The sequence below is a fragment of the Neoarius graeffei genome, chromosome 27 (genome assembly GCF_027579695.1).
Source record: "Neoarius graeffei isolate fNeoGra1 chromosome 27, fNeoGra1.pri, whole genome shotgun sequence".
Taxonomy (NCBI): domain Eukaryota; kingdom Metazoa; phylum Chordata; class Actinopteri; order Siluriformes; family Ariidae; genus Neoarius; species Neoarius graeffei.
The window spans coordinates 3,833,152-3,848,799 of NC_083595.1; the positions used below are offsets into that span (position 1 = coordinate 3,833,152).

Here is a 15,648-nt window from a genome sequence, read left to right on the forward strand (position 1 = left end):
AAAACATAAAAAAAATATTGAACCTGGCTGATCTTTAAATGTGATATTGTAAATTATTAATTGTTATTTATTTATTCATATAAAAACCGTTAACACGTTAAAAATAAACAAAATGTATTGAACCTTATGTGTGGTCAGTCTGTGGGATAATATGTTTACATGTATACATTTATATTAATTTAGATCATAAATTGAATTCCATTTATATTCATTTTAATGCCTTGTTTGAATTATATGGCCATAATAAGGCTATTAAAAAAAATGGTGGGTAACAATCGGTAAAAAGGCGGCCCTTTATCTGAAACCGCTTTTGAGCCGCCGGCGGACCGCCAAAGAACCGATGAGCAAAACGCCAGTGGGCCACTGGTGGGAGCCGCCGTTGGACCGACAACTCTGCCACTGGTGGGCCGCCAGTGGGCCACTGACCTATTGCTATCTGAACACCAAACAATATATATGTAATCTTAATTTGTCTCTGATATTAAGTAGTCAACGATATAAATGGAAAAACACACCAAAATAGCATCAGAATATCGAATTCATGTGTATATAGTATTTGTCCCAGCACCCCCCGGTTGTTTTACATTCTGAAACTAGCTACCTTTTTCAAATCACCCGAGTCTGCTACAGCCTCAACCTCCGCTGTTGACTCTGTTGAGGAATGTGTTCGTGTGGAGGAGGTAGACTTTCAAGTAGGACTGACTTTCTCATATGATTATGATGAACAATGGACATTTGGAGATTAAGGACTTTATAGTAGTGTACTGGCTGCAACCTTTAAAACCTTTAAAAACTCATACCTCTCTCTTTCTCTACCCCCCCCCCCCCCCCCCCCCCCCACACACACACAAACTCTTTCTCTCACACACTCACCCACCTACACCCCATTATGGAATAGAAGATAGAATGCCTTTATTGTCACTATACACATGTACAATGAGATTAAAGCATCTCCAATAACAGTGCAAACAGCGTGGAGAGAGAGAGAGAGAGGGGGAAGGGGGAAAAAGAAAAAAAATTAAATAAATAAATAAAAATGAAAAATAAATAAAATAAAGGGGGGGGTGTAAGGTGCACAGTCTGAGGTGTATGTGTTGTGTTACATATTATGGAGTGAGGTATGGCACATATAAATTATTGCATGAGAGAGTCACATTATAAGATAAAATATTACACATTATGAAGTATTGCAAGGTAATGTAAGGTGCACGGTCCTGAGGTGTATGTGCTGTGTGTAAGATGCACAGTCCTGAGGTGTATGTGCTGTGTGTAAGGTGCACAGTCCTGAGGTGTATGTGCTGTGTGTAAAGTGCACAGTCCTGAGGTGTGTGTGCTGTGTGTAAGGTGCACAGTCCTGAGGTGTATGTGCTGTGTGTAAGGTGCACAGTCCTGAGGTGTATGCAGGGGCGCAGATAGGATTTTTGAACTGGGGGGACTGAGCTGTCAGCAAATGATTCCATTTTGTGTAAATGTAATATATATATATGTATGTATGTGTGTGTGTGTGTGTGTGTGTGTGTACTGAAGCTTCAATATACATTCGGATTGTGAGTTTTCTAACTGAATGAACATTGGTAGACAAAGGCCTACCTGATCAACATTGCTCAGTTTTTGAAAAAACGCTGTAATTGTTTTTTGTTTTTTCATTGTTGACCCCACCAGGGATTGCCTGCAGGCCAGGAGGACAATGTTAACATCTTGAATCTCATAATTTCAGTTAACAGTTGCTGCTTACTAAAATAACATTATACACAAAAATAACAACATTAAAAGATATTCACCTACAGCCTAGAATGCTGTTATTTTACATTTAGCCTACTTCAGGTAAGTCCAAATTCCTTCTTCTTATTATCAGACTAGCTACTCAACATTACAAAACAAGTATTTGTCACATCTGGGAAAGGCAACAGGCAGAGGATATTTACATCTTTTGGTTCTCGAAACAAACGCTGTGATTTGTTTTCCCCTCTTCTCTGGCTTAATGTGGCAGAAAGATCACCAGCTCGGTCATTAGACAGTTGTTTATGATCACTATGGTTACCGCGACAGGCGAAGTCCCCAGCTCCCCTGAGGACCCCGGGGTCGAGATGGTGCGTTACATTTACATTGGAAGTCGGAACTTGGAGCTCCGAGCAACATAACCTCAGAACTGAGCGCTTCCCAGTTTAAAAACTGGGACATCATGAAACATGGAATTCGAAAAAAAAATGGCCAGTTAATGAAATGAAACGAAAACCCCAACGTTTATGCTGGGAGATGCTGAATTTCAATGCTTTTCAAACTTACAAGTACAACTGAACGCACCATTAGTCGCAGCAGAAACACCGCTGCTATCAAATGGATGAGCTGTGCAGTGTTATTAACCGAGAATTACGTGGAAAATGAACACCTTGCTTTCCCAACTCTGCAAGGATCTGCTCCAGCCTACACCGATTCAAGAAGGGGAAAATGTGGATTGATCACTGACAAGGCTGCTGCTGCTGCCATTTCAACTTTGTGCTGCAGTGTAAGTTAGTCTAACTAACGGAACGTTAATCCTCACCTTTTCTACCTATGTGTGGCGCCTTACGTAGGGACGGTGGGTGGGGGGGACAGATGGGGGTCACTATAAATCTGAGGGGGAAATGTCCCCCCGTCCCCCGTGCTATCTGCGCCCTTGCTACACTGTCCTATCCAAAAAGGTGAAAAATGCCCCCCCCCCCCCCAAAAAAAAATATCTGTCTAGTAGATCATTGCTTGTAGCCATCATTGTCTATTGTACAATAAATATCCGTAACATTAACAGTTATGTATTGATTATTGTATATTGAATACCTGTAAAATTTACATTTAGTTATCATTAATTGTACATGGAATCCCAGTGAAATGTACAAGTTATTCTGTAATGTTGTTTACATTTCACTGTATTTTTAACAGGATTTTTCTGGCAACCACAGCTGCCAGTATTTTTCCGTAAAAACAACTGATTTTTTTTTTACAGTGTGGTGTATTCAGATGATTGGCAGTGCAAGTAGGCATGGCCTCCCACAGCCTCAACATTTAAACACTCTCTCTCTGGTTTGCTGGTCTGTCTTGGTCATTTATTCTCTCTCTCTCTCTCTCTCTCTCTCTCTCACACACACCCCACTCTGTTGTCCTGCTGTTCTCTCTGGTAAGTTCTTTATTTTTTCTCTCCACACATTTTATGTATCAGAGTGTAAAGATTCTCGAATCAGCACTTCTATTAATTATTACACAACTTCATTATGGGGTGGCACGGTGGTGTAGTGGTTAGCGCTGTCGCCTCACAGCAAGAAGGTCCTGGGTTCGAGCCCCGTGGCCGGCGAGGGCCTTTCTGTGCGGAGTTTGCATGTTCTCCCCGTGTCCGCATGGGTTTCCTCCGGGTGCTCCGGTTTCCCCCACAGTCCAAAGACATGCAGGTTAGGTTAACTGGTGACTCTAAATTGAGCGTAGGTGTGAATGTGAGTGTGAATGGTTGTCTGTGTCTATGTGTCAGCCCTGTGATGATCTGGCGACTTGTCCAGGGTGAACCCCGCCTTTCGCCCGTAGTCAGCTGGGATAGGCTCCAGCTTGCCTGCGACCCTGTAGAAGGATAAAGCGGCTAGAGATAATGAGATGAGATGAGACAACTTCATTATCTGGAATTTGACTTTCTAAGAAAAAAGCTTACACACAATTTTCATGAAGAGAAAGAAAATACATAAAATACTAAAAGTACAGAAAAATGCAAATAAAACATTAAAATACACCACTAAAAGGATTATTTCATTCCAAGTATAATGAAAACAATGTGCATCATTTAGCAATCATTTTGTATATTTTCTGAAATAAATACAATATCAAAGTAAAGTCAATAATGTTTTGAAAAATCATATGTAATATTATTTTGTAATTATATGTAATATTATTTATATTCTCAGAATAACTACTTTATTCTGAGAATTTTATCTTATAATAAACACTGACAAAGTTTATCTCATGTCAAGTTTATATGTCAGTAACAGCACAAGTAATAAAAAAAAGAAAGTAAACATGACATCTGCAAATGTACAGTAAATACTTTATAAATAAAATCTATTAAAACTAGTGTTTTGCATTTAATTGGAATTTTAAATGTTTTCATTTAAGAGACATTTACAAAATTAAATAAAATAAACATTATGTTTATGAAGTGAAAAATTTTAAAATAACACATTTTAATTTAAAAAGTTGGAAATCAAAATAAATAAAAAATGAAAATATAAATAAAATAATTTAAAACTATTATTATTATTATTATTATTATTATTACTACTGAGGGGTTAGTAAAAAAGATAACTGAAGTTTAAAACTTCTAAATGATTTTTCTTAATTACACCCCAAATACTGATGTTTCTGTTCATAAACACAATAAATCTTTTTTTCTTTTTTTAATGGTATGAAAGCCTTGTGTTCTTTTTTGCTCTCTATCTCTCACAGCTTTTTTTCTACATTTAAGCACAAGCACACACACACACACACCTTTACTTGCCAACGCCCAGCCTTCTAGGGAGGTTCAGTAGTGCATTCTCCTGCTTTTGACACAATGTAAAAAAAAATCCGTTGTTTTTACGGAAAAATATTGGCAGCTGTGGTTGCCAGAAAAATACAGTGAAATGTAAACAACATTACAGAATAACTTGTACATTTCACTGGGATTCCATGTACAATTAATGATAACTAAATGTACCTAAAAAACACCGCAACTTTCATCGCAATTTTTTGGAAAACCCCCGCAACATCAGACATTTTAGCCCACAACAATCACAAAAAAGGCCCACGGAATCCTGGGGGACTGGAAAAAGAAGGAAGTATGACCACGATTATTTAAAGTTTGGATTTTCATGGACTGGATCTGAAGATGCTCCACTGCCAGTGTGTTGTCTGCCAAGAGGTGCTAGCTAACGATGCTATGAGATGTTTAAAATGTGTAAAACAAGATGTTTTAAAAAGCACAGATGTTTAAAATGTGAAAAAGAAAAAAATAATGTGTACAACAACCTTTTTTTAAAAATACGAATGGAACATTAAGTATAGCAACAACAAAAATTGTAAGGGGGGGGTGGGGCGCTGTTGTTTATTTGCTCTCCAAGGGGGGGCTGACTCCCCCACACTTCGAAAACCCTTGTACTAGACAGATATTTTGGGGGGCTTTTTTCACCTTTATTGGATAAGACAGTGTAGAGACAGGAAATAAGCTGGAGGGAGAGATCGGGAAATGACCTCGGGTCGGAATCGAACCCGGGTCCCCGGACTCATGGTATGGCGCTTTAGTCGACTGAGCACAGAGAACCTCTACTGAGCCCTTTTTTTTTTTTTTTTTTTTTTAAAAACAGGGCAATGATGTAATTTTAACTATCACATTCTGTTTTAGTATTACAGTTTGTCTGTGTTTAAACTACAACAATTTGTAAATTCTACAAAAAAAAAGATCAATTCAACATATTCTTACTGTTAAATTAACAGTGGTATTTGGTTAGGAGTTTTACAGTATATTGATGTAAATTACACACTGCTTCATTGTTTTTGTATTTACAGTTTTTTATGTCATGATTTTACATAAATTCACTGTTAATTCTACGGACATTTTTTACAGTGATACCACCTACTGCTTTTAGATCTAAAAACTACTGCATGACAAAATAAGCAAACACTGTTGGATTTGCTCTTTTGACCTTCCTTCAGCTGTTTTCGGCACATGGGATACAAATATATAGCGGAAAATAGTCACATGTGAAGCTGAGAGCAAATGGAACAGAGCGATAATGATGTTGAATCTAAACTGTATCGCTCTATTGCACCATTCTACTGGTTCTTGTTATGGTTCTAGCCAATCAGCAATGAACTCACATACTACAACAAATTGTGCCAGTATTTGTAGTTTAAAAAAAAAAAACACGCTCTGATGATCATGAATAATGAATTCTCCAAAGGAGAAAAAAAAAGATTGGTTATAACAAGTGCAAGTCGATTTGGTCATCAGATCATTCATGCATCAAAGCACCGAGGCAAGGTGAGAAGCATGTCTATATGTCGGTCTGATTTCCCGATCGATTTTCTTCAAATATGGCACTCAGAAAGCAGGAGAATGCACTACTGAACCTCCCTAGAAGGCAGAGGCGCAGATAGGATTTTTGAACTGGGGGGGACTGAGCTGTCAGCAAATGATTCCATTTTGTGTGTGTATATATATATATATATATATACACACACACACACACACATACACACACTACCGTTCAAAAGTTTGGGGTCACTTTGAAATGTCCTTATTTTTGAAAGAAAAGCACTGTTCTTTTCAATGAAGATCACTTTAAACTAATCAGAAATCCACTCTATACATTGCTAATGTGGTAAATGACTATTCTAGCTGCAAATGTCTGGTTTTTGGTGCAATATCTCCATAGGTGTATAGAGGCCCATTTCCAGCAACTCTCACTCCAGTGTTCTAATGGTACAATGTGTTTGCTCATTGCCTCAGAAGGCTAATGGATGATTAGAAAACCCTTGTACAATCATGTTAGCACAGCTGAAAACAGTTGAGCTCTTTAGAGAAGCTATAAAACTGACCTTCCTTTGAGCAGATTGACTTTCTGGAGCATCACATTTGTGGGGTCGATTAAATGCTCAAAATGGCCAGAAAAATGTCTCGACTATATTTTCTATTCATTTTACAACTTATGGTGGTAAATAAAAGTGTGACTTTTCATGGAAAACACTAAATTGTCTGGGTGACCCCAAACTTTTGAACGGTAGTGTGTATACATGTTATTTCACCTCCCTCACTGCCATCACCAGGAACTACCTGCAGGCCAGGACAATGATAACATTTTAACATAGCCTATGGAAATCCAAAGTTTACACATTATCATCACGCACAGAAATTGCAAAACTGCAAAACTAGTTTTAAAACCGCTAAGTTCCAACTGTTAACCATAGCGAGAGGCTGGGCTACGTGTGTGTGTGTAAAGTGTAAACCAGTGCATCCTGACTTTCTAACTATGCCTGTGTGTTGCGTGAGCGGCAGTCAGTCAACAACTCTTCGCAAAGTTTCCTTATGAAACAATATGCTCACTGAAATTATGGCAGGGAACGCCAGATTAAACATTAAAACTGCCCTCTGAGCACTGTATCTACAGGCTACCACCGAAAGAAGGAGGCTACCAGAAAGGCATCTCTACTCCGTACGATTTTACTTTCACTACGACATTACTTTGAACAGACTATCAAAAAATTGCAAGGTGATATGATAAAGTAAGGCACAGTTTACTTACAACCGTTTTTTTTTTTGAAAAAACGATGCAATCGTTTTCTGCCTTTTGGCACCCTTCATCATGCCGTGTTGGGGTCCTGAACTAGGAGGCGCTGTCCCCGATATGCCTGTCAAACTTGTTGTGGGTAACCATAGCAACCAAGCTCGAGCTCGCAACCCGTGCAGTCTGCGCAGTTGCAACTATGTATGTACTGCTGTGCACCTCAATAAACCGAATGGTAATTAGTCTTTTGATTTTTCCGTGAGGTTTGCCTTATGCAAAGAAAGACAGCATAGACGTTTTTTCCTCCCTATAAGTGGGGGGGACCGAACGAGGCGAATTTAAATCTGGGTGGGACGAATCCCCCCCCCGTCCCCCCCTCTATCTGCGCCCGTGCTAGAAGGGTGCAACTGCGCCGCGCAACCTATCTACCGCTTTTAATTCTTTAATTGGGCGTTGGCAAGTATGCTCACTTTATCATTACAGGTCAGATAGAACACATTCCCCACTGAGCCCTTGTTCCTTTGACGTTTTGTCTCTCTCTCTCTCTCTCTTCTGGAAATATAAGAGACCCAGGTGGCACCCATACACAGATAGTTTTATGACTTTATTACACTGATGTATTTTATTGCATTTTAAACACAATGTTTTTGATGTGTGTGTGTGTGTGTGTGTGTGTGTGTGTGTGTGTGTGTGTGTGTAAGTGTGTAACAATGACGGAGTTGGATAACTGCCTGCACACCATCATTCACATCTTCCACAAATACTCGAAGGAAGAGGGAGACAAATACACACTGACGAAGAGCGAGCTGAAGGAGCTGATCACAAAGGAGCTGCCCAAATTCGTAGCGGTACACACACACACACACACACACACACACACACACACTTAGCTTTTAAAAATAAAGGATATTTGTAAAGGAACAGCTCAGCTCTGCCTCTTTAGCATAAAGACAGACTTAGTTAGGGGGCGGGGCTTTCCTGTTTTGTTTTTTTTTTCAGTCTGGAGTTCAGCAGTGAGTTTGAATGTTTTAACCCTTTGGTGACTGACCCCTTGAAAATGGTTCCTCCAGGAACCATGACGTTTCAGTTGTCAAGACAACGGAAAAACTAAAATACAAATACAAGAGCATTTTGTTTTGTGCACAAGAGCATTGTGACGTATCTTTCTGTTTTTGTATTTTAGTTTTTCCGTTGTCTTGACAACTGAAACGTCATCGTTCCTGGAGGAACCATTTTCAAGGGGTCAGTCACCAAATGTTTAATAAATAATATTCCGTTCTGTACCGTTATAAACCAGATACGGACAAAATCACCATCATTAAACACGTTAATAAGAAACTCGACATTAGCTGCAATAACTACAGTCAAAATCACTTGCCTGTCTCCGTTTGTCTGTCTCTCTGTCTGTCTCCATTGCTGTCTGTCTCTTGCTGTCTGCCTCTCTCTTTCTCTGAGTGTCTCTGACTGTCTCTGTCTGTCTGTCTCTCTCTCTCTCTGTTTTTCTGACTGTCTGTCTTCACCCCACCTCTCTCTCTCTCGCTCTCTCTAGGCTGTAAAGAACCCAGCTGCATTTGATTCTCTGATGAAGGAGCTCGACACCGACGAAAAACGCCGAGTGTGACTTCCAGGAGTTCATGAGCTTCATCGCCAGAGTGGCCGGCTTGAGCGAGTTCATCAAGCGCCATAAGAATGAATGAGCCGGAGAGGACAGAGGAACTGACCGCTGGAAACTAAACCAGATTTTACTGTCAGTGTAACAGCATAGAATCACAATCCATAACTTACATTTATTATTATTTCTGTTTTGTTGGGGATTTGCTGATTATTCCTGGTTTTAACACTATTAAACTGGCTTCTACACAGAGCTGAATATATTGAGCTCTGACTGGATTCGACTTGTCTTGCTAGTTTTAATTCGTTTATACTGATTGGGTTTGACTGGTTTTGAATGCCTTATACTGGTTTTTCAAATCAAATGTAAGGAGACTTTCCTATGAATTGTTGCTATTATCCTTTTTTAGCTAGCTATATCTGATACCTAACCATATTTCCTCACCTTTATCTATCTCTATGAAAATAAAACAAAATGAATGTAATGACTGTGTGGCCTTTGTGCAGAAAAGCACGTGTTGACTAAATTTGACCTTAAGCAGAAGAGCAATTACTGACTACGCCACCAGGGGACTTTCACCCCAGGAATATTACAGTAACCAGAAAACACTTCACAATGTTGACACGCAAGGTTCGTTTGACTAAAGACACCAGAGACCAAAGTTATGAAAATACAAAAAGGTTATTTTATTTTATTACAATGTTTACAAAAATAAAAGTTCTTTCCTTTACTTCACAAACAATCACTTTCATTCACACTCACAATCCGAAGGTTTGACTGACGTGTACCGTATGTGGGGCAAGGGTAAGGGCCTCTGCATGCTCTTGCGACAAGGCTTTCGCAGATAGCTTTTCGGAGACAGTTGTAATTTATCGTTGAGCGAGGAGTAATAGGCGTGCGCAATGTTATTCACCGCCACAACGCAAGGGAGCGCGAAGTTGCGAAATCGCTAGGAGTAGTTGGTGGGTGTGGTTAGTGGAGTGTTTATCCTCCGGTTACTTATAATGACTAGAACTGGAGTCGTATAGATGTACGTACTTCCTCGATCAACCGCTCTTCGTGCTGCTCCATCTTTGCTCGTGTTTTAAAAATGGCAGTCCTGAAAACAAACCAAACTGGGAAAGTAGGGAAGCGGAAGTGCGTGTACAGCGGATGTAGAGTGGACCAATCAGAGCCCTCTTGTCTGCGACGCTGTCTGTGAGGCTGTCTGCAGTGGTCACAATTTTTGGGAGGTGCACGCAGAGCGTCTGCAAAGGGGGGGCTTCGCAGACGCCATCTGCAACGCCATCTGCGAGGACTGGGTTGTCAGCATAAATTGGCCTTAAGGGAGAAATCAATATTAACAGGGTTGAGGCCTACCAGCAGGGGGCAAGATACCAGGAGACGGAGGAGGGATCCAAGGAGGCACACCATGCAAGCACACGTGTCACACTCACTGCAAACCAAATCGAAATAAATCAAAAGCACAACAAAAGGAGAATTCCACACAGGCACACGTGAACACACACACGGAAAATGGGGGAACACCACCACCTAGGGGATCAGCTGCCACCCCACCTTGGGCACTCAGCACCTGAAAAATAAATAAACAGAGAGGAGGTATGAGGAGAGAAAATCAAACAAAGAAATAACATACAGCTTGATCACAACAAACTAACCAATTAAAACAACCACACACGATGTAAACTAAGGGAGGGGAACTATGTGGACCACTGATGATCCACAGCTTGCAATGGCCTCCCACCAGTACTGGCATACAGCTGGCAACAAAAGGCTGCTTGCCACGGCAAAAAAAGTTGACAGATGTGGTTGCTAGCCACACACAAGTTCACATAAAGTAAGCTCTCGCAAGCATTAAACCAAATAAACAGATAAGCAATAAAGAAAAAGCATTAACATAAATCAGGCCCAATAAGATAGCCCACTGGCTATCCGCAGCTATAGAAAAAGGGCCTCCTGCCAGCTGGTGGTACCTGAGCAGGGCTAAAGCAAATAAACAAAAATACCCAATTTAACAGAAAAGAAAATATCCCTCACGCCACACTCCAAGCACATATACACGCACACTGATTATAGATGAATGATGATCAGACACACAAGCAGTCACACACACGCTACAAAGGTTAAAACTAATGTTAAAATGCTGTGGTGGTTGGTGGTTTCACAGGCAGCTGCACCAATCAGTGAAAGCAGCACTCGGTAGAAACGCGTTGGCAAGAACAGCAGCAAACCCGGACCAAAACCGGCAACACCTAAAGAACACGCAAAATACTCAATTAACGCCACGCTTAATAAACTCAGAGTAGTAGGAATACAAGGGGAGGGGCACATACCAAGCGATCAAAAACTTCTCGCCTAGTCCCAGCGAGGCTCACAGAATTCCATGGGTCATCTGCACTTAGTAACAGACGCCAAGAGAATGTTCGGAAATCACCGCACACAAAATGCACAGCTGAGCAAGACCGGAGGAAAGCCAAACGGTGGATACACTAAAAAAGCGACCAAAAGCGGATCAGCATTGAATTGAGCAAGGTAAACAAAAGTAATAGCATGCTCGAACAAGCATACATACCAGTCACCGGCAGACAAAAAATCACGTCGCAGGAAAGTGCACTGCTAACAAAAAGTGGACAAAGCCAAGCGGTGGGAGCACAGCCACAGATAAACAGGAAGGAGTGACAGGAAACAGCGGGGGGGATGGGTCGTTGTGCCTCCAGAGTTCAAAATCACTCTACCATAAATAGGCTGGCGACGCACGCCATTGGTTAAGGCTGCCCCAATTGCTAAGGAGCACTTAAAGGTGGAGTACGAGATTTTGGAATAACGGTTCCCGCAAGCCATATTTTGAAAAGAAACAAGCCCGCCCTCGTCATGCTCCCACCCCCCGTGTCTCCACCCCTCATGCTAACTTAGCAAAACCTACATTGTGGTCTGTATCATCGGTTATGCTCTCGCTGCCAGGGTGTACACTTGTTAAAACGACAACACTGTCCTATCTGAAAATGTAATAAATACATAATGTTATCTTACCTATCGAGTAGAAACAGGGCCACCATTGCATCGGTTTGAAGTCCTTTTTGTTGTTTGAGTCGCCGCCAGCGGTCGACCACTGCGCCAATGTTCACTCTGGTCTTGACTCGTCCTTCTTCATAAAGTTTCCTGGTAGTTGCCTTTTCGAATACAGATTTTCATTTTTGACCAGTTGTGTGCATCTGTTCTGCCATAGTGTTATGTAATTAATGTAGGCCAGTATCTAGATAAAATGGGCTAGTATGGTAGGCTATCTATCCGTTGCTTTGAATGGTAGATGGTCCCTGCGCATACTGTACGTGCAAGGGTAGGGGCGGGGGTTGGGGGGTGGGAGGGAGGTTTGGGGTCGCAGGCATCAGTCTGATTGACGTGTCAGTATCCAATCATTTTGAGGTGGTACCTCGATATGATTGGATGGTGTTTTTCCTTTATTTTACACTGTAGACTGGATTAAAATATTTCGTTTTTGGGTCAAACCTTCTATTGTACTGCTTGCAACATGGGTGTGAGGAGCTTTTCAAGCAATATGGTAAAAAATACTCCTGAAAAGAATCTCGTACCCCACCTTTAACTCAGTGCGTCTCGCCACAACTGGGACACTTATTCCCAGTTTTCCATAAAATGAAACATAACACACAGCTCACTGAGATAAAACACTCCAGTGTGAGGGAGTTGTGGTCTTTCAGTGGCACTTAATAAATAAAATAAAAGCTTTTGACAAATCACATTGTTACGTAATCAGAATTAAATTCAACCAAAATGTTAAACTGAGTTATTATTTTAATGGTTCTGTGGGAGACTGAATTCACTGAATGTCCGCTTGTAACCCTGAGCTGCTCCTGGTCCTGACATTAACACACTCACTGAGCAGGAAACATACAGGGCCTGCTGTGTTCCGCTCTCATTTCTAATGGAAGCTTGTAACCGAAAATAAAATCGATTTCAATACATCTGTCTGTCAGTCTGTCTCTCTCCCTCTCTGTGTGTCTCTCTGTCTATCTCTCTCTCTCTTTCTGTCTGTCTGTCTCTCTCTCTCTCTTTCTCTGTCTGTCTCTGTCTGTCTGTCTCTGTCTGTCTGTCTGTCTCTCTCTCTCTCCGCCCATCACTTTAGGGATCAGTTTCTATCAGGATTGTTGAAGTCAGCCAGAGAGATGGATTTAATATTCAGCCTCATGTTGTTGTTGTATAATGCTACACTATGCTGTAGTGACCTGTAGGGGGCAGTGTTATGTCAGTTTTGAGAGTGAGGCATGCAGCGTCTCAAATGGATAGCTTTTGGCCCTGTAGTGCCCTGAACAGAGTGTAGAGGTCTCCTGTAGTGTACTTGAAGAAGGACTGGATTTTCTGAGCTCCACATTCAGAATATTAAAATCACCTGTGTGAAGTTCACACCTTCAGCTTCACTTTTAATGTGATGCAGCAACCAATAACATTCAGGCAAAAAGCAAATTGAAACCTTTTCTGAAAAAAAAGAAAAATCTTAAAACATACAATAACGTGGTTGCATAAGTATACACACTTTGTACATCAGTAACATAAGTTTTATATGTAAGACTCTACCAGCTTCACTCATCTTCATTTGGTAATTTTATTCCACTCTTCCTTACAGAAATGTTCCAGATCTATCAGATAGCGAGGGGATCTTCTGGACACAGCCCTCTTCATGTCATTCCATAGGTTTTTGATAAGATTTACATCTGGGCTCTGATAGGGCCAATCCAAAACCTTGATCATCTTCTCTTCTTCTGAAGATGTTCCTTTGTCGACTTGGATTTGTGATTTGGGTCGTTATTGTGCAGGAAGGCGAAATTTTTCATCTTCAGCTTTTCAACAGAGGCCTGCAGCTTCTTCTCCAAAATAAATTGGTGTTCGGAGCTCTCCATGAAGCATGAAGCATGAAGCATGGTGGCAGCAGCTCTGTAGCATGATGCTGCCGCCACCATGCTTCACCGTGGGTATGAATGGGGTTCATTGGGTGAAAAGCTGTCTTGTTTTTGCATCAAACATATCTTTTAGAATTATGCAAAGTAGTTTGACCTTGGTCTCATCAGACCTGAACAGCTCTGGCCATGTGATTTTGGGGTGATTTAGGCAGGATTGGATGGTTTTTGTGAGAAAGGACTTTTTGTCAAGCCACCCTACCCCAGAGATGTGAAGAATACAAGAAATTTCTGTCACATGCCTCCTTTTATGTTACTCGAGGTCTCTCAGCAGCTTCCCGAATAAGTTTCTTCTTATCCTTTTGTCAGTTTTGGAGGGATGTCCTGTTCTTTGTGATGTCACTGTAGTGTTCCATTTCCTCCACTCGTTGACGTTGGTCTCCATAGTGTTCCATGGTAATGTTCTGGAAATAATTTTCAAAAACCTGCCATTTTAACAGGGGTGTGTAGACTTTTAATTTCCACTGTATTGCTGCATGAACAGTCCCAATAGTAATGATCACATTAATCATTGGTTTACTTTAACAAAATTGCTTCCACACTCATTTTTCAGCAGCACGTAGAATAGCACTTGATCCAGCACACATTTTACAGTTTATTTATATCATGTGTGTAATTTTTACATAACTTCAGAATAGTGCTTCAGCCTGGAATATGAGCCGTAGTGCACTACATATACTATGGTTCACACACACACACACACACACACACACACACACACACACACACACACACACAGAAGTGACAGGATTATAAATCTGTTCCTTAAACATTTTGACGTTGTTTATTTATAACCCGACCTTTTAGCTGTTATTGTTTTTGTGTCGCCGAGGGCAGTAACACAATCCCATCGAGTGCACTACCCTAGTGCTCTTATTTGGCACACCGCACAGAGGTAAGTGGTCATCAGAGGGCGACAGCCAGTGTGTGTGTGTGTGTGTGTGTGTGTGTGAGACCTTCATCACCTTGACCTAAAACAAAAAAAATTTTCATGCAGCAAAATGTTGCAGTTTATCTTCTCTCTCTCTCTCTCTCTCTCTCTCTCTCTCTCTCTCTCACACACACACACACACACACACACACACACACACACACACACACACACAAAATGAAAGTTTGTCTAGTCATGAAACTCTCCAGGGTGACTGTTTCTCTCTGACATGTCCACAACACACACACACACAATACACACACACACACACACACACACACACACACACACACACACACACACACACACACACACCTATAATGATAAAGTGAGCAGTAGACAGATAGAACACATTCCCCACTGAGTCCTTGTTCCTTTGACGTTCTCTCTCTCTCTCTCTCTCTCTCTCTCTCTCTCTCTCAGAAAAATAAAGAAACCCAGGTGGCACTTTCACTGTTGAAACTGAGGCTTAGCTGTCTGTGTGTGTGTGTGTGTGTGTGTGTGTGAGAGAGACTGGGAACACAGGATCACTGGAAACATGGGGTCCCCGGAACACTGGAACCTGCAAATATGCGACTCTGGGAATATAGAAGTCCATGAATATGGAGGTCATCTGCCCTACAGAACTGGGAACCATGGATCCTGCAAACAGGACTCCAGGAATACAGAACACTGAGAAAATATGGTGCTTAGGAACATATGGCTCCCAGTAACGTTAGATCCCTGGAACATTGAATTTTGGAAGCACAGGAACCTGGAAACAGAGGACCAGCAAAACATCGGGTCAAAGGAATGTAGAAACCTGAAAATATGAGTATCCTGGGAACATTTAGCTCCCAGAAGGATAGAACTCACAACATA

At 41.1% G+C, this 15,648-nt stretch overlaps 1 long non-coding RNA gene and 1 pseudogene across 1 annotated transcript; one reads left to right on the forward strand and one right to left on the reverse strand.

The window, feature by feature from the left end:
* The first annotated feature begins 7,617 nt into the window (after positions 1-7,617).
* Positions 7,618-9,616, forward strand: LOC132874871 (protein S100-B-like; annotated as a pseudogene).
* On the reverse strand, positions 9,549-11,670 carry LOC132874872 (uncharacterized). The gene is made up of 3 exons (XR_009651714.1): positions 11,459-11,670; positions 11,220-11,375; positions 9,549-11,138 (listed from the first exon to the last, which is right to left on the reverse strand). It is a non-coding gene; the product is annotated as an uncharacterized LOC132874872 (long non-coding RNA).
* Positions 11,671-15,648: the final 3,978 nt, after the last annotated feature.